We start from the raw sequence: 19,914 nt of genomic DNA on the forward strand, positions 1-19,914 counted from the left end.
TTTATGAAAAGTGATGCGAAAACAGCGATGCGTCACTTTTCATTGCGCCCTCCTTGCGACATGCTGGGTGCGTCATATTTACAGTGTGACACATCATGTCGCAAGGAGTTACAGATACGTCAGCCCCAGAATACCTCAATAAACCCATTGTTATACATTTCCCTTAATATAATTGCCCTCTTGATTAAACTCAAAACAGCCAGACATATATGTAGAATCTCCAGTAACTGAAGAGAAATGAGGCGAGGTTTCCATTGATTAGAACTTTATAAAAATGGTTTTAAAAAACTTGATATTGCATCTTTATCAAAACCTGCAACGAAACAAAGAATGTACATTGTGCTTTGAGAGGAGTGACCAGCACAAGAGTAATCATTGCAATCTTTCAGCCATTCGCCCATACTCAAGGAGTCTCACCAATAAATGGATAGTGCTCAACCGAAACCTTGTCAAAACGGTTGGATGTTGGTAAAATGAAACAAACTCGAGGTATGAATGCATCCCATCTCTAGGAAAACATTCACCAGGTATAATTATTATTTCTAGTAACTATTACTGGTGCCATGCACTGTCTTGTCATCAATTATGTCATTTAATGTTGCAGTGATGTTATAGAACATGTCATGAGTAATGTAATAAATAGGGTAAATAGCTGTGCATGGTGAGAGTGCAAGTTATAATTACCCTAGGGCATGAGCTATAGTTACTAGAGATAACTATTACTGGTGAACTTCAGTGGTTTATTGAGTTTAAAAAGTTAAGTTGACACTGAAATTGTCACCTAACTATAACGCCACTCTACCTGTTGGTTTGTACAGTGAATTTCCAGTTTAAAAAAAAAGTAAATCCAACTCACCACTGTGCACGGCCTTTGGCTATGCGCAGTGTGGATTTAGCCATATGGCCTGGCCCATGGCAAGGCCCTGCCTCCAACCCATTTGCACAGACCCCCTCCCCAAGCCACATTGAGCCCCCTGGACCACATCAACTGGAATCTTTGGTTTTCTATTAAGAGGAAGGGGCGCACTCCCCCTCCCTGAGTCACTAAGGGTCCTAGAGACTCAATTCTCCCCTGCTTTCCTGCAGGCAGGGAAGACATTTCTGCTCCTACCCAGCGGGAGCTTTAAACCTTCTCCCCTTAAATTTGAAATTGGTTCTGGGGGGTGACGTCCCCGGAGGCCTCACTGAGGCTCAGTGAGGGGGGCCTTGCATCACTCCCCCCCTTTTTGAAACTTCGACTCCCGAGGATGGGATTCGCAAGGTCCATTAGTGACTTGGGGAGGGTTGGCCCATGCCCCCCTCCCCCTTTCAACCAACTGGCTCAGGACGGGGGGCCCACCTCATACACCCCCTCCAAAATACCTTACAATACTTAAATAAAGACCCGCAGTCCCTGGCCCACCCTGGGTGTCAAATATGTATATATGGAACACCATTGGCGTTTTCTTTTAATTTTTTTAAGCAGCGATCCAGCTGGAGTTACGCTGGACTCCAGTGAGATTGTAGATTTTTACGAAAACAAACAAATTGGCCCGTACCTCTCCATGGACGCCATTTGGAGGTAGTCCGGGTTCGCAGCTGGGACTTCTAGCTTGCTCCATGCTACTTCTGGCACTTCCTTTGCGACCCCTGGCATCAGAGGAGGTGAAGGGTTTTGCCCCCTCTGAGGCCAGGGGTCTCAAAGGAAGTGCCAGGAGGAGTAGCAGGGAGGAAGCTAGAGGTCACATCTGCGATCCCCGACTACCTCCAAATGACATTCATGGACCCCCTCAGGGTCTTGGGGGACAGGGCATTCCTACCCTGCCCCCTTATATTATTTTCCACAAATAATTCCAGGACAGAGGACTAAGGGGCATATGTACAAAAGCTAGAAGTTGGGATTTCCTAACAGCAAATCTGTAGAAATCACTATTAGAGAATCACAAAATGAGATGCATGTAACCACAAACTTTAATAATAATGATTCCTACGGACTCGCAATCGCAACTTGGGAATCACAATTTTGGAAAAGTGCATTCTGGATACAGAATGATGATGTCAGATGAGGAAGTTAAGAAATAAAGAGTGTGGCCACAGCCCAGTAGCCCAGCAAGGTGCTTTAAGGGCGTAGTGCACTTGTATACCCACTGGCAGTTGAGTACCTGTGACTGAACTGCACCATCTCCAAGGAAGATGGGGCCAAGGATGATGGGAGTGGGACTACTACGAGAGATCAAGCTCCTAAGTTCTATACTTATTCAGGAGCAGCCCTGCGTGAAATAGGACTCAGCATACCCAGCGGACCTAGCTTGGGAGGTCACTGCAATCTCTCATTACCAGCCACGCTGGAGGGTCCTGTATCATGCATTTCATGCCGCTTTCAAAGCCTCCAGGAGGAGCTTCCCACAAGCGACTCACTAACCGAGCCCCCACAAAACCAGCTGAATGTTAGCCATATTTTATGTAATGTCCGCTCTCTTGTAAAACACTCTATAGAGATCTGGGACATGATCTCCACCCTCTCCCCGGATTTATGCTTTTTTACAGAGACCTGGCTAAATCCCATTAATATACCGGCCTTTAATCTCGCTATACCAACGGATTATAAATTTATTCAACTTGACAGAAGAGGAAAGTCAGGAGGTGGTATAGGAATTGCCTTTAAAAACCATCTTAAAGTACAATGGATCTCTTCCATTAGCAATGATTTAATGGAGCTATGCATCTTTAAAGTGTCATTGTCCCCAACAATTTCCTGGGATGGGGCCTTGCTTTATCGACCACCTGGTCCCAAATCCAAATCTAATTTCTCCACGGCCCTGACAGAACTCATTGCCAAGCAGGCCGTGGCTTCTAGCAATTTTATCCTTTTGGGAGACTTTAATTTTTATGGAGAGGATGTGAAAAACCCAGATGTAATGAGGCTCTTCTCGAATCTGAGCGATATTGGACTTAAATAGATGGTGTCTGGACCAACACATACGGCTGGCAATACCCTGGACCTCATTTTTACCAGCTCAGAACAACTGAGAGTATCGCAGCCACTTCCCCTTATCTGGTCAGACCACTACATGATTCAATTTTCCCTTTTGCTTCAATCAGGACCAAAATATAGGACAAATCCTACATATAAAAACGGGAAAAACAAAAGGCCATGGCACAACCTAACTCTGGACAATTTTAACGAAACATTTATCCAATTCTCCCCCAATATTGAGCTAAATGACAGAGATCCCTCAGCTATGTTATCTAGCTTTAATTCAGCCTTAACGAAAACATTTGATATAGTGATTCCATTAAAAAATGTCAATCCCTCATTGGGGCGACTTTCGGCTCCCTGGTACTTGGGTGAATTGAAAACCCTGAAATCCACGTGCAAAGCACATGAGAGAAGATCGAGAAAGAAAAAATCACCAGAGGATGAGAAAATCTATAAAGCATCCCTATCCCACTATCAACAATCAATAAAGACCGCCCGATGCACATATCTACATAATCAAATCGAACAATCTAGAAATTCCACTAAAGCTTTATTTGACATTGTCAAAAATTTCTCCTCTCCTTTAGCATGCAAACAAACACCGCCTGAATCCCAAATATTATGTGACTCTATACACACTTTTTTTACGCCAACATTGCCAAAATCTATGTTAACTTTCCTGCCATCATCACCAACAACTCCTGTTGTTCCTGTTCAACATTAATTTAGAAAACTCCCCCATTTCTATTGTAGGTGCTCTCAACCATTTCAAGCCCATTTCACTTGCTGATACAAATAATCTATTGCTAACAGCAAAATCCGGCTCACCAATGGACCTATGTCCACCTAGTGTTATGGCTCTTATTTCTCCAACATGCGCTCCCATTATCTAAAACATCCTCAATGCCTCTATTTCTACCGGCCTTATTCCAAGCGCTTGGAAAGAGGCCTCTGTTCGGCCCATCCTAAAGAAGCCATCAGCAGATCCCCATGGGTTAAGTAATTACAGGCCAATATCCCTGTTACCCCTACTGGGGAAACTGCTGGAATCCACAATAAATACACAACTCAGTCAGTATCTGGAATCCAATGACATACTAGATCCCTCCCAGTCGGGCTTCCGCACCGGCTTCAGCACAGAAACAGCCATTTTGGCTGTTACTGACTCGCTGAGACGCACCCTCGATGCCGGAGGATCTTCGATCATGATCCTTTTAGATCTCTCCGCTGCTTTTGACACGATATCCCATTAGCGGCTAGTGGAGAGACAGATTGAATGTGGCATCGGGGGCATAGCCTTACAGTGGCTGAGGAATTTCTCAATGGACAGATGGCAAACCACTACACTCGGACCATTCATCTACAAAAATAAATTCCTGTTGGACAACGGGGTGCCCCAGGGCTCTTGTCTTAGCCCCACTCTCTTTAATATATACTTGGCCCCCCTGGCCAAGATTGTCCAATCTTTTGGCTTCGAGATAGTCTTGTAAGCCGATGACACGCAGCTACTATTTTCTATAGGCAAAAATATCACTGACGAGAAACTACGCTTTTCGGGCGGTATGCTAGCAATCGCAAACTGGATGAAGGAGCGGTGTCTGCAGCTAAAACCCGAAAAAAACGGAGCTTATGCGTTTAGGTAAGGATGCCCACTTCTGGACTCCTGATTTGTGCCCCCCCCCCAATTGGGTGAAGCCCCAACGCCGTCCTCCTCAGTGAAAAGCCTAGGAATCCAGCTGGATGTTATGCTTAACATGAAAGACAATGTAAAAAATATCGCAGGGTCCTGCTACTATAACCTGCGTCTACTACGTAGAATTATTCCCTATCTACCATTGGAACACCGTATAACTGTAGTGCAGGCAACGGTAGTGAGCAGGTTAGACTACGGAAACGCCCTCTTGGCTGAAGTAGGCGTTACCACTCTGGCAAAATTGCAGGTAATACAGAACACCGCCGCCAGAATGGTTTTAAACTGCCCTCCTGGATCCCCATCCCTCCCCTTGCTCAGACAACTGCACTGGCTTCCGGTGCAAAAAAGATCTTTGTTTAAGATATGCTGTCTCTCCTTTAAAGCACTTAAAGGGAAGGGACCATCCTACTTTCAAAATAAACTTTCCAAACAATCACATGAATGCAATTTAAGATCTAATGCTTTGGCTCTCTTGAAGATTGCACGTATTCAGTTAATCCGCATAGGTGGCAGAGCTTTTTCGTACATAGCCCCTAAATACTGGAATTCGCTACCAGTGGCCCTGCGAAAATCCAGCACTTATATGTCTTTTAGGAAACAATTAAAAACATTCTTCTTCTAAGCTTGCCTCTTCATAATACAGCACTTTCGTTTCTGGATTCCCATTGGTAAAGCGCTGAGATGCCCCCGGGTGAGTCATGCGCTATATAAGAATCCATTTAAAAAAGAAAAAGGTTGAGTTCTCTAAAAAGGAGCTGGAGCTCCCAACAAAAGAATGTGTGGCACATTTGGACAGGCTATCTGGGAAGGCCTCTTTCACTGTTCCAGAGAGCCAAAAAAACAAGATATGTAACAGCATCTTGGAGAAGGAGAACTCCCTTGGTGTCACACAGAGGACCATCCCAGAGATTCGCAAGCGCTGGCATGGCCTGAGATCTCGCACAAAGGAGAAGGTAGCCAGCAGGATGGCTACCAGGTCGTGGCACAAGCAGAGGACCCTCAAAACACCCCACTCCCATGTAGATACTCATTGAGGCGACACTGTAACCAGAAAGTGTGGTGGGAGTGTCAGACATTGAAACCTCCAATCTTGCAGACACCAGCCATGGTATGTCTACTCCCCTTTACTTACCATAACATAATGTTTTCAAATCCCCAATTAAAACATGACAGCATAAATAGCTCAATTGAGATGCTTGCCCTACCTTCGCAATGCATCAAGGGAGTTGTAGTACTCCAAAGGTGCATGCTGTACTGTGCTGATGACTTTACCACACATATCTGTACATCATAAGCATGTCACAATCACATGATGCATAGTTATAACAATGTAGTGAATAGATATTAATAATTTATGTACACTAACTATATACATGCATTTCCACAGGTCATAACCAGGACATGTCAGAAACAATTGAGGCTGAAGAAGCTACTGACATGTGGAAATGGAGGACAGCACGTTACCAACTCTTATGCTCATCACTCCAACTGCTAGGTGAGCAACTGTTGCAACACTACCAGACTTTGTGGACTGTGATGTGGGACAGTCCCAAACTAGGGATACAACAACATCGATGGACAGGACACACAGACAGTGTGAGGCCAACCAGCAACAGTCCACAATGAGAATGTTTTAGACGATATGGCAGAGATGTTCTCCTGTGTTTGGTGGCCTGTAGAAGTCATCTCTGTACAGTGCCTGCAAACCAAAGAAATCAGGACTGTCAATAGGCATCTGCTAAGAATGTCAAGCTTGATGCAGCAATTGCAGAAAGGGAAAGACCATTGGATTGCTGCCATGAAGAAGGAGCACTGTGTGCAGAGGCACAGGCAGTACCAAGCCTGCTTTGATGCCTTTACCTGCTCCATAAACTGATTGGCAGTAGTCACAACAGATCCAGCAAGAAGAACTATAAACATACAGATTGACATGGGTCACTGCTTCCAGGATGTTGCACGTGGGCTAGTTCAAGTGAACACAACCCTTTAAAACATTCAGACCCACAACCTGAGAGTGAAGTGGGTTCTAGCCTCAGTGGCACATCTATACACAAGGCATGCAGTACCAGGTGTATATGCCGAAACACTTCTGGGTCTGACATGTCCACACTTTCACAGGCCAGTTTTGCTGATGAGGCACCCAACCCCAGATAGAGGCCGGAAGAAGTGAATCCACTGAACACTCAAAGTCATTAGTATACAGTTTTTTTGTTTGCAATTATATACTTTGTTGCCTAGTTGGCACAATATTCCATCTGCAATATATATTGTTGATTTATGATAAATACATTATTGTCACAACCTGAATATCCACCATGCATTACCACCATGTGTGATGTCCATTTCTTAGATGTAATCACTCTTACCTCAAAAATAGTTGTTAGGGATCTCTGTGCATCGTACAAGACCCTCTGCTGCATGTCTTCCACCCTGCTGCACTTAGTGGTGGTAATTCATCACCTGAGTCAGATTCATCCTCAATGGTGATGTTGGGCCGACCCTTCCTCATGGCAATATTGTGTAGTATAACATTGAAAGATGGTGAGATGCACACCTTTTATTCCTTCTTTAGTCATCTTAATGTTCGTCGTATTTCTCTGTTAGAGCTTATAAAGGTGTGCAAGCACAGTACGCGCCCTGTCCCATTGCGCTTTTTCAATGACAACAAAACACGAATAGAAAAGCCTCATATGAGGCTTTTGTTGATATAGAGTAATGTGCTTCGGCACAGTGTCAACATGGAGATGCATGGCAGCAGTTGAGAAATGAATCGAAGTGAAGTGTCAGCTTGAGACGTCGTTCTTTTAAAAGTAATTTCGTACGCACATTGCGATACCCCCGACGAAGGGAATTTTTATTCCTGAAATGCATTGGGTGATGCCAATAAAATTGTGATTTGTGGAAACGCACGCTCCATTTGTGTTTGAGTCATCAGTCACAGCATGAGAGACGCATGAGTAAAATAAATTGATTAAGCAAAATGTGAAAAAAGGATAAAAATGATAAAAATAAGGAGTACATAGAGAAGCATGGGAACATTTGATTTATTGGATTCAGACAGTCCAGGTTTTGGCTGTGCAGCCCGAATGGTTCCAGGATGTGGTTCCTTCGTGTTTTGTCAATATTGTGTAGTATGACACATGTAGCGATAATCTTACAGCATGTCTCAGATCTGTACAGTAGTGCTCCACTGGTCTTGTGGAGGCAGCGGAACCTGGACTTAAGTATCCCAAAGGTCCTCTCAATGATGGAGCGCGCTGTCTTGTGTGCCCTGTCTTATTTTTTATTTCCTTTTATTGGGTTTTTCCATTGTACAAATAGATCAGTAATGTAGTATAGTATGAACATTTTACAGGTATGAATAGTGATAGTGGTAACAAGAGTTGCTTTTAAATTTAACAAGCGTTATTTGCATTGTAGATGGTAATTGAAGTCCCATTAGGACTCCAGGTCACAAAGGAAAATAAACTATCAAATAGCAAGGTATAGTGCAGGTCAGAAGCAATTACAGTGAGCAATGTGGATAGATCCTGTGTGATAGGGGCAGGGGGATAGTGCAAAATATCGAAGATGGGGGTTCAGGGACAGTTTTGTACCTCGTGCATGGCAAGGGGGTGTTTTGCAGGTGGACAGGGGACCCAGAGCATTACCGCCATGGACTCTCAGGTGGATTATGGGAGTGGATTGGAAAATGTATGTCTAAGTGATTTCTTAGAGAGAAGTGGCCCTATTAACTTGGGATATCTGCTAATGCAGCATGCTTCTTCATAACGGAGAACTGTGTGCCCTCTGCAGTTTCCCACTTACGCATCTCCTGTGTGCCTTGTTGTATTGCCTTTCACTTCTTGTCCTTGAAGTCAGGTATGGTGTGAGTATCCAGGAACACAAGGCATATGTACTGTCTTCCTAAGAGCATGTGAAGGAAAATCAATAGGTCACATCATACAAACAGTTCTGGCCACTGTATTAATGGAGTCATCAATTCTCTCACCTAGTAAAAAGCCATTGCTAAATTCACCCTATGACAGTCGGTTTTGTATTCCACTGTGGTGACACATGAAAAAGTCATGATTGCTTACTGGGAACGTGGCCAGAAGGTCTGTTATGATGCAGGAGGCATCACACACTACCTGCACATTGAGTAAGTGAGTGTGAGCTTTTCCTGTTTCTGTATATGAATTCATTTGCTGAGGTTGGACATGTGGCAATATGTGTGCCATCAACACAGTCAATGTCATTGGGGAACTGTGCTGCCCGGTAGAACATTAATTTGGTCTGTTGCGATCATTGGGGAGTATTTGGGAAATATATGTACTGGTTAACTTTGCTGTCCAGAAACCTTAGAAAGCACCTAGAAAAGGCACTTTGTGACACCTCCCTTGCCACTGCTATGACCCCATGGTAACTGCCAGTAGCTAAGAGATGTAGGCAACACAATACCTGTACATGTGGTGGGAGTACATTTGTCTTGAGTGTTGGGGGTCTAAAGCTGAGATTGTAATTCAGCAATGAAATCCAGGATTACCTCACTACTGAGTCCGTATTCCCAAAATCTCTTCTTTTTGTTCAAGCAGGGTGACCCCATACAAAATATCCTCTCCTGTCTCCTCCTCCTTCTCTGTCTGCCAGCCAAATTCCTCATCCTCCTTGACAAAACAATCAGGGCTACCATTTTGAAAGAATCGGGTGTATTTTGGGTGCCTTTTTATAGTTTGCACCTGGTTACCACCATATCCAGATTGATGGTACATGCATTTCCAAAATGGCCATTTTGCAACTATTCGCAATTAGGAAATCCTTGGTACACTTGGTTAGCGATTTGCTATTTTGAAATCCCTATTAGCGATTTCCTGTTTAGCTATTTCCAAAATACGATTTCTACTAGATAAAAATGGCATTTTACACCATTGCAAATGTCTTTCATACATACCGAAATGGCAGTTTGCATTTCCTAACGGCTCGAAAATACGATTTGCATCGTTAGGAAATGCAAAATACCTTTGTACATATGGCCCTTAGTCCCTGAATCCTGTAATGGCATTATTTTTCTTCAGGTTTCAGGCAGCCAATCAGAGTGCTTGCTCCCGTGGGAGTGTGTCTCCCAAGTAAGCAAATTGACCAAAGGAATAAAATGCCCCCTGAGCCAATCAGAACGCTCTAATATTTAAAATTGAGTATGAGGGAACCCAACCATTCAGCTATACAAATATTTTTGATCCCTAATTTCTCTAAAACGATTGCACAGATTTACACCAACTCAAAAAAGCACGCTTTCTAGACCAAGTTTTAGCTGTTCAAAAAAGTCTATGAAAAATGCATGAAGAGTTTGTGTTTTGGCACTCCCCCTTTATCCCGGCCCCTGGTCGAGAGATCACCATGAAACTCTTTACATGCACAAACCAGGCCAAAAAGAAGAATTTTTGGGAAAATTTCATTAAGATTCATGAAATGGTGCTAAAGTTATTAGCAAAACAAAAAAGGCATTTCCTATGGAAACCCTGACCTAACCATGAATGCCTAGTTGCACCCACCACTAGGTAGTGTGTCTGAGTCATAAAAAGGTGCTGTCACGATGCCCATAGCATGTATGAATGCATGTGTGTGTGTATATATATATATATATATATATATCACAACAAATAGAGCCCCACTCCGGCTTCTGTGCAAACATTAGTCTGAGGCCGCATTTAAAACTCACATCCTGACCGGTTTCGGCATCACCACGCCTTGCTCACAGGTGAGTTCAATGATTCCCATGTGGTCACGAGGTCATAGGGTCAACTACAAGCCCCAGCATGCATCATCATTGCTAATTATCACAAGGCATTGCTTCATTTCATATGTTTGCCAAATAGCGTTTTTTTAAAACAATGTCCCAACAATGTTCCAAATGGTAATGTGCACGCAATCCATTTCCCAGCAAGTGCACTGTTATGCTGCTGCCTCTGTCCTCGATAAGGGTCAGCACTGCGGAGCTTCCAAGGGGAGAAAGCAACTCCCCTATTCCCTTTCTCTCAACAGCGCAACCTTTGAGCCCGCCCTGCAGAGTCGGTGGCCCCCGGAAAACGGAGGATGTTGTGTTGGAATATATATATATGTATTATACCAATATCATAAGTGAGATGTCAAAATGTAGCATTGTTTGCACTATAATTTGAGCACTGTCTCTTTAAGTTTGCATCACGAAAAAATAAAAAAAAAAGTGAGAAATGTTGGCATTTAAGGAATTAGGTGACCTTTCCCTCTGTCATGTGATCAAGGTACGTTGTGTACCGAAACGCTTAATGGCCGATGGAACAACAGCTGAATAAATAAGTAATTTTGGCACCAACCTGGGTCTGTGCTCCTTGTTCTTTCCGTGAGAGAAAGTGCAAGCAACCAGCTCGTGGGAGTGGAGTGGTCAAGGCATGGTCCCGTGACCAAGGCGTAAGCTGAAACGCGTTGCTAGTGCTGAACCTTTTTGGATGTGGAGTTGGAGGTTAAGGAGAATGCTCTGACCACGAAAATCCACAGAAAGCCGACAGCAACCAACTCCATTTTACACGCTGAGTGGCCACCCCTATGAATTGAAATGGAGTATCCCTTACTGCCAAATGTTGAGAGCGAGGAGAATCTGCTCTACAAAAGAGCTTTATCATGAAGAGGTGTGCAGACCGTTTAGAATATTCAGAAAAAGAGGATATCCAATAACTGTTCTCGAGGATGCCAAACGAAGGGCCAAAGAAAAAACAAGGAAGGAGTCCCTCTACCCCCAAAGGGATCAGGAAGAGACCAGCAAAGCCATTGACAGACACTTCTTAGAATATAAGTTGGCACAGCCCAGTATCAAGAAGGTTTTAACGAAACACTGGTGTGTTTTGAAGAATGATGAACACCTGACAGAAATCTTTGAAAACGGCCCACAAATTACATTTTTAAAAAAGTACTATTCTTGGGAGACATTTTGACATCAAGTCACTATATAAATAAAGGAAACCAACAAGGAATGGATCGTGGCTGTCAAGGAATCAAGAAGGATTTGTGAAGTGCAACTCATGCAAGGCATGTTAATATGGTGTAAACACTGGCAGTTACCTCACAATGGATGGTCGTATCGGGCCGATCAAAGAAAGAATATCGTGCCATATGGAGTTTGTTATCTGTGCACTAAAATGTGGCTGTAAAAAGCTGTACATCGGCAGCACCAAGAACAAACTAAAATTAAGTATACTATAGCATACAAGAGTGATCAGAAATGAGGACATGAACTACCCAGTAGCCTGCCACTTTGACCAGATGCACAACCGATCCATATTGACATTTTCCTATTGGGGCATAAAACATGTCAGCGCCCACCCAAGAAGGGGAAATCGAGAGAAGGAACTGCGAAAACAAGAATCACGACTTATATTATTGATTGGAACTGAGACACCCTGGGCCATAATAAGGTTGCGGAACGGTTTGGCCACTTATAACTGATTCACTTGTTCAACTATGACACTGACAATATCAAGATCTATCAGGACTATATGTTAACTAAAACAACTGATTGTTCACAGTACACTTCGGGGAATGAGACTTGAATGTTTAGATAAAAGCGAAACAATAGCCAGCATCATGTATTGGTGAAACAATTTGAAATTGAAAACATGATTGAAGGGGCATGATGATGAGAATAGCACTATGCACTTAGGACTAATGTGCACCTTGTTACATATGCTGCTTGTTTAGATTGGGCAAGAAAAACAGCCCTGCACGAAGCACTTTAATCAGCTTGCACTTACCCTTATATGCTGCTCTCTTTTGAGGAAGGATATAATAATTGAACTTTGCACTTTAATGAAAATTGCACTTTTTAAATATGCTGCTTCCGTTGGGGTAGAACAAACAATCCCCGGGCATGTTGCACTTTAATGCATTTGCATTTTGAATTTACCATATTATTGTTTCATAATCCATACCGCAAAATGAGTGAAATGATAAATGAGAACCAAGAAGGGCAATTACTGTTATGTTATGTTAAAGAAATTTGGTACCGCGCACATACACCAATTGGTTTCTTGGCGCTCAAAGACCAGTGGATGAGGGCACAAGGGGGTGGGTGCAGCTAGCCATGGGCAAGGCGGAACAGATATGTTTTCAGGGATTTGCGAAAGGTAGAATAATCGGGGCTGAGCCGGATGGAGAGAGGGAGGAAATTCCAAGTGGACGGGGCAAGAAAAGAGAAACAGGCACCACCGTGCTTCTTGCGTTTGAACCTAGGAGTGATCAAAAGATTGTAAGTAGAGGATCTGAGGTGTCGAGAAGGAACATAGGGGTGCAAACAGAGGGAGATAAAGACAGGAGCAGAGGCAAAAAGAGATTTGAAAATAGTACATCCCAGTTTGAAGATGCAACGTTGCGCAACAGGGAGCCAGTGTAGAGTTTTTAGCAACGGGGTGACATGTTGGTGTTTGGGCTGCTGAAAAATTAATCTGGCTGCCTGGTTTTGCACCAGTTGGAGGCGTTGGAGATGGTATGCCGGAATCCCCACGTATAGACAGTTGGCATAGTCTAAACGTGAGGTGACCAGGGCCATGATAACAAGGGTGAGAGCCTCTGGTGATAGGAACCTTCGGATCTTCCCGATTCTGCGGAGATGGTAAAAGCAGGCCGAGGTAACAGCGTTGATGTGCGGCCGCATCGAAAGGTCGCTAGAGATGGTAACACCAAGGCTCTTCACAGAGTTAACTGGGCAGGGAGGGGGACCAAGGGCAGGGGGCCAAAAATTGGAAGTCCAAGGATGTGGGTGCCCACCAATCAGGACCAGCTCTGTCTTGCTCGGATTGAGCTTCAGCTGGCTGAAGTTCATCCACTCATAGATGGTAAGCATTGTGGTCTGGAAATTAGAGCAGGAAAGAGGGGAGGGGTCGATGGGAAAGATAAGTTGCAGATCATCTGCATAGTTAAAAGTGGTAACAGAAGAATGACGAAGAGAGACAAGGAGGGGCTGCATATAAAGATTAAACACGAGAGGGGACAAGGCAGAGTCCTGGGGAACACCACAGGAAAGTGAAATACGGGGAGCAGAAAAGGAAGACAGATTTACCGATTGGGAGCGTAGTTGGAGAAAGGACACAATCCAAGACAGGGCCAGGCCAGAGATGCCAGCATTTCTGACACGGTCGACCAAGATGTCATGGTCGACCGTGTCAAAAGCGGCCGAGAGATCAAGTAACACTAGGGCCTGGGCCATGTTCTTGTCAGCCCCCTGTCTCAGCGTGTCCATAACCGCCACCACCACTGCCTCCGTAGAATGGAATGGTCTAAAACCTGCCTGTTGATCATCGAGGAAATGAGTTTCCTCGATGAAAGTACTCAGGCAGCGGGTGACGTAGGTTTCCAAGACCTTCCCCAAATAAGGGAGGAGGGAAATAGGTCGGTAGTTGCCCAGGACCGCAGGGTCAGAACCAGGTTTTTTTAAAATAGGTACCACCACAGCGCTTTTGAAAGCGGTGGGGACAGAGCCTGTGGAGAGTGAGCGATTTAGAAGGTCAAGGGGAGGGCCGGGACAGGCCATAAAGGCATCTCTTAGGATTTGAGGAGGGCAACAGTCCTTAGGGGAACCGGAGCCAACAGCCTGGAGTAATGAGCGAAAAGTATCCAGGGAGATAGGGGGGAATTCATGCAGGGAGTGAGGATTCGGAGAAGGGAGGGCGCTGGCCTGAGACATGGTAGTAGGGGGGATATTGTTTTTAATCATGGAGATTTTATCAGGAAAAAAAAGCATTAAGGGAGTCACACAGAGCTTGCGAGGGTTGAGGCTGAGGTGTAACACGGTCAGGTAGGGAGAGTTCAGCTACAATTGAGAACATTTCTTTTGTTCTGGATGCAGAATTAATAACTTTCTGAGAATAGTGGGAAGATTTGGCCAAAATAATAGATTTTTTATAGGATTTTAGTAAATCAATATAAATAGATTTTAATAGAGGATCATAGTTACGCCTCCAGCGGCGCTCAGCCTGTCTAAGAAGGAGTTTGTCAGCCTTCAGTTGATCGGTAAACCTGCGCTGAGCGTCGTGAGGACGTTTAGATTTGATAATTTTAACGGGAGCGACCACATCACTGGCTAGAGACAGCCATTGGTCCAAGGTGGCTGCTTGAGAGTTCAAGTCAGGGAGGTCAAGAGGGAGTGTGGAAGTAAGGGTCGAATGAAAAAGGGAAATATCGGCGTGCTTCCAGTTACGTGCCGAAACGTTGGAGGCTAGTGGGGGGCGGGTAGGAACTAATAGTTTTAGGGAGAAAGAAATAAAAAAATGATCGGACCAGGTGCAGGGATAGACCACAGGAGAGGAGATATCCAGATTGGTGGTCCATACCTGGTCCAAAGTATGGCCCTTGTTGTGGGTAGCGACAGAGATATGTTGTAAAAAGTTTAAGCCAAGTAGCAGATCGGTGAATTCAAGTGAAAGAGAGGATTCAAGGGGGTCTAGTGGCCAATAATTGAAATCGCCAATGATCAAGACTCTGGCAGAGTTGATGGTGAGCTGCGAGATTAAATCGCTGAACAAGGATGGGAAGGAGGGCATATTGACAGGGGGGGCGATACACTAAAACTCAAATAAAAGAGTGTGTGGGAGAAGTGAATTTCAACGTAAGGATGTCAGAATTTAATATGGGGGTAGTTGTTAAGGTAGTGAATTGTAGATTAGAGCGGATGATGGCAGCAACTCCACCGCCAGGTCTACCAGATGTCCTATTAGAATGAAGAATATAGTAGCCCGAGGGTATGGCGGCCAAGATGTCAGGGTAGGAGCCAGCATGGAGCCAAGTTTCAACAAGGAGCAAGATGTCAATATTGCCACCATCCAAGAGTTGGAATACATCAAGGTGATGTTTCGGGAGGGAGCGGGTATTGAGATACACTAGAGAAATAGGATGACTACCAGGGGAGCTAGGCTTGATAGATATAGGGGCGGCAGAGTTAAAAGGAGGGGTGGCAGGGGAAGGAGCCTGGGGGATAGTAGGAGGGGAGGAGGAAAAAATGCCATATTTCTGAGTGATAGCGATTATGTGAGGAGCAAGGGGAGCGCAGGGAGGAAAGGAGCGAAGTTCCTGTGAGGAGTAAGTGATGAAACGGGCAGCAAGCATAGCCCCGGGCCTCTGTCGGCCGCAGACGGGCGCAGATGGGCTTGACTTGTGCGCGACTTCGGCGCGAAGTCGGCGCTCCCGCTGCGCTCGTCCGCTGCGCTTCCTCCAGACCGTCATTTATGCTGGCCAACGTGAACCACTAGACCGCTCACCTTACTCAATAAACTTGTGGAGAAATGCAGTATATTTGGTGTATATAACAATGAAGTTGCATTAGAGATCATCATAGCTGCATTTGGGATTTGGTTTCCCATTTTTTTCTCCTTTAAAAAAAAATAGAAAAACAAGAGTAAAACATAAATATACTTAACAAAACCCTTTTATAAAAAAAGGAAAATATATGTATAAAGAAAGAATATTTAAGGAAATAATTAAGCAAAACTCAATGAATGTACATGGAGAGTCAAAGAAATATATACATTTTTTTTAGCATGAGGTTGTTAATTGCAGATGATAGAAGACATGGGCCAACACATGAAATCAAATGTATTGCTCTAGTTGTCAGTTAAGAGTCAGCAACTCTGAGAAGGGACAAAGCATTTAACAGACACAATGCAGAACCTAAGTGACCCAGTAGAAGGCAATTCGCCGAAAAAGTGTCAGTCCATTATTACAGATGGAATGCAGACTGTGTAAATTTACCTTGAAGAAGATTAAAATAACTTAATAAACAGAATTGAAAAACTGACCAGGAAAGAAGTTGCCGTTTGTTAACCATGTGCCGCTGGATCTGGTTTCTGTGAGGAGAACGCCCAAGGGAGACATATCTATCTATCTATCTATCTATCTATCTATCTATCTAGCTATCTATCTATCTATCTATCTATCTATCTATCTATCTATCTATCTATCTATCTATCTATCTATCTATCTATCTATCTATCTATCTATATATATATATATATATATATTCACTGAAAAAACCATAGGTTTCACACCAGTTATAGTTAGGTGGAAATTTGTCATGTTGTCATCAGTGATGTCATGAGTGGTTTCACTGACCATGTCATGAGTGATGTAATATGTGACGTCATCAGCAGTGCATTGCACGCGTAACTTATAGTGAGTCCAACTAACTATAACGTGGGAATTTCAATGGTTTTATGCGAGTAAAATTTCCACCTAACTATAACTGGTGTGAACCTATGGTTTTTTCAGTGAATTTAATAGGTTTTTTTAAATGCTAATTCCTAACTATAACTGGTGTGAAACCTATGGTTTTTTCAGTGAATATGTATATATATATATATATATATATATATATATATATATATATATATATATATATTACCTACTGGCGGTCGCCAGTAGGTATATATAGTTAGGATTTTTTCCCTATGGGATTTTTGAAAATTCTATGTCTAATAACTTTGGCGTTTGTGGACGGAATTGGCTGAAATTTTCGGGAAAATGGAACATTTTGTTTCTGAGCAGCCCCTGAAAATTTGGGGGGGGGGTTCGTCAAGGGGGGGCCGAGAAAAAAGGGGGGTCCCAAAACGCGTTTTTCCCATGTTAATTTCCATAGGGCGGTTGGCCTCACTTTTAGCTGAATGGATTTGCACGAAACTTGGCAAAATTGTAGGGACTGTTAGCCCGATGTGCCTTTGCTAGGTCTCAATATATGTGCTCCAGTGGATTTTGAGAAATTAACGTTCAAAAAAAGATATATATCTGTAACAGCGCTCCGGGCAGCGCTCCGGCTTGCGTACTTTTCGCGTAACGCAGCTTTGCGAAGCGAAGCTGATTGGCTCTTCGGTGTCTGTCAACATTCTAAACAGTCCGGAGCGGCCGCCATCTTGTCTCTCGGTAGGATCGAGAGACAAGAGGAGACCAAAACAAAGGGGGAAATTACCATAAGGGGGCATAGTAGATCCTCCCTGACCCCTAGGTTTTATGTGGAGGTTTTAAAAGGGCCCCGCAGGGCAAAAAAAAATAAAACATTTTTTTTTTTTGCGTGGGGAGCGCCCGGTTCGCGAACCGGAAAGCGTTCTGGGCAGCGTACTATAAGGAAAAAAGAATGATAGACTTTTCAAATACTGTATGTTAATTGATTGTTGGTTTTGTTGATTATTTTTTAATTTCTTTATTTTTTAAGCAATTTTTTATTATTGTGATTGTGTTTCATAATTTAATAAACTTTCTAACATTTCACTGTCTGAAATGTCATTATTTTAATTGAACATAGTTTGTAGTCTCAGAGGGTGTAAAATGTACTAACTTGGCGCGTCACATGACGTATCACGCGACAACGCGAAACGTCATGCTGACGCGACGCGTCACGATGTTGTTTTCGAACGCAACAGTTACGCAAACGGAACGTTTACCGGTTCGCGGACCGGGTCGTGGCTTCAAATTGAGCTAAAGGAAAGCTAACCGGTTCGCGGACCGGGAGCGAAACAATAAAAATTATTTTAAAAAAAAGTATTAAAAACATGTAAAATATATTTTAAGATTTAAAGAAGAATACATTTTACAGCTACAGATATTAGCTTTTAAAAAACCAATGAAATTCACTGAAAAAACCATAGGTTATAGACCATATATAGTTAGGAATTAGCATTTACAAAACCTTGAAAATTCACTGAAAAAACCATAGGTTACAGACCATATATAGTTAGGGATTAGCATTTACAAAACCTTATTTTACTCGCATAAAACCATTGAAATTTCATATATAGTTAGTTGCACTAACTATATATCGCGCACCCGCAATCCGCTGCTGATCATGTCACATATTACATCATTCATGACATGGTCAGTGACATCACTGATGACATCACTGATGACATCTCAAATGACATCACTGATGACATCTCATTTGCCATTACTGATCACATCACTGATGACATCATTCATGTGATAATACGGTGAACCTCTTCAGACTCTAATATAATCTTAGAAAAACAATCAGAGTAAATATACGCTCACAGACTGTCACTCATCCATGGAGTTACTCACACACCTAGTCAGTCATGCAAAGAATCAATCACACTTCCATTTCCTCTACTATACAGTTATACACACTTTACTTATTCAAACATATACTAACACATATTTACTCTCTTATACAATCCCTGATACAAGTTCACAATGATCAATACAGCCACTCACACATTCACTGGCTCTTATGCACAGTTATTTATATATGTCATCTCTCACATGTACTGTGCTTTACATATGTACTTACTTTGACATGTAGCACTGAGATATCCATTCACTCACCAATACACTCATGCACACAGTCAACTGCCCATACAGATGTTTCCACATGCACTTTTGAACCCATACATCTAGTGAATCAACTGCTCACACATCTATGCACATAGTCACACACCTCACAGCCACCCACACTGACACTCACTCTCTCATAGAAATACTTGGGCAACCTATCATTAACCCATATGCTTAATCATAAAGCTACTGATCAACATAAGCAGCAGTTTACCGAACAACTTTTATAATGATTTACAAATTAAGACAGTTTAGTCACTAACCCATGCACTCAGTGAGACACATTTAATCACTCACTCATACAGACAGTCATGCACCTACTAAATCCTTCATCCAGACACTTATACATCCACTCATTCTTCAATATGTAAGACATATTTTGACTTTTCAGAAACATACAGTCACTGGATGATGTCATCAGTGATGTCATCAGTGATGTCACTGACCATGTCATGAATGATGTAATATGTGACATGATCAGCAGTGGATTGCGGGTGCGCGATATATAGTTAGTGCAACTAACTATATATGAAATTTCAATGGATTTATGCGAGTAAAATAAGGTTTTGTAAATGCTAATCCCTAACTATATATGGTCTATAACCTATGGTTATATATATATATATATATATATATATATATATATATATATATATATATATATATATATATATATATATATATATATATATATATATAACATTTCTTTGGCAAAATGAAACCTCTCATTTTGCTCCTTTTCAAATTAAATGTATTAAGTGTTACCACTTTATTCCAATCAAGATGACTTCAGGTGTGCCATACTTTTGTCATAAGCTAGCGTTCTAGTTGTTCTTTAGAACACTCTGGGACATTCTGTCATTGGGCTATAGTTGGGCTACATCTGGCTGATATTTGGGCTACATTTGGGCTCTTTTGTCTC

At 42.8% G+C, this 19,914-nt stretch overlaps 1 protein-coding gene across 1 annotated transcript in view; it reads right to left on the bottom strand.

Moving 5' to 3' along the window:
• The window catches only part of RHEX (regulator of hemoglobinization and erythroid cell expansion), a 158,078-nt gene that overhangs the window by 64,780 nt on the left and 73,384 nt on the right, over positions 1-19,914 (bottom strand). The window lies entirely within an intron of this gene.

This window comes from Lissotriton vulgaris, chromosome 5 (assembly GCF_964263255.1).
Source record: "Lissotriton vulgaris chromosome 5, aLisVul1.2, whole genome shotgun sequence".
NCBI lineage: Eukaryota > Metazoa > Chordata > Amphibia > Caudata > Salamandridae > Lissotriton > Lissotriton vulgaris.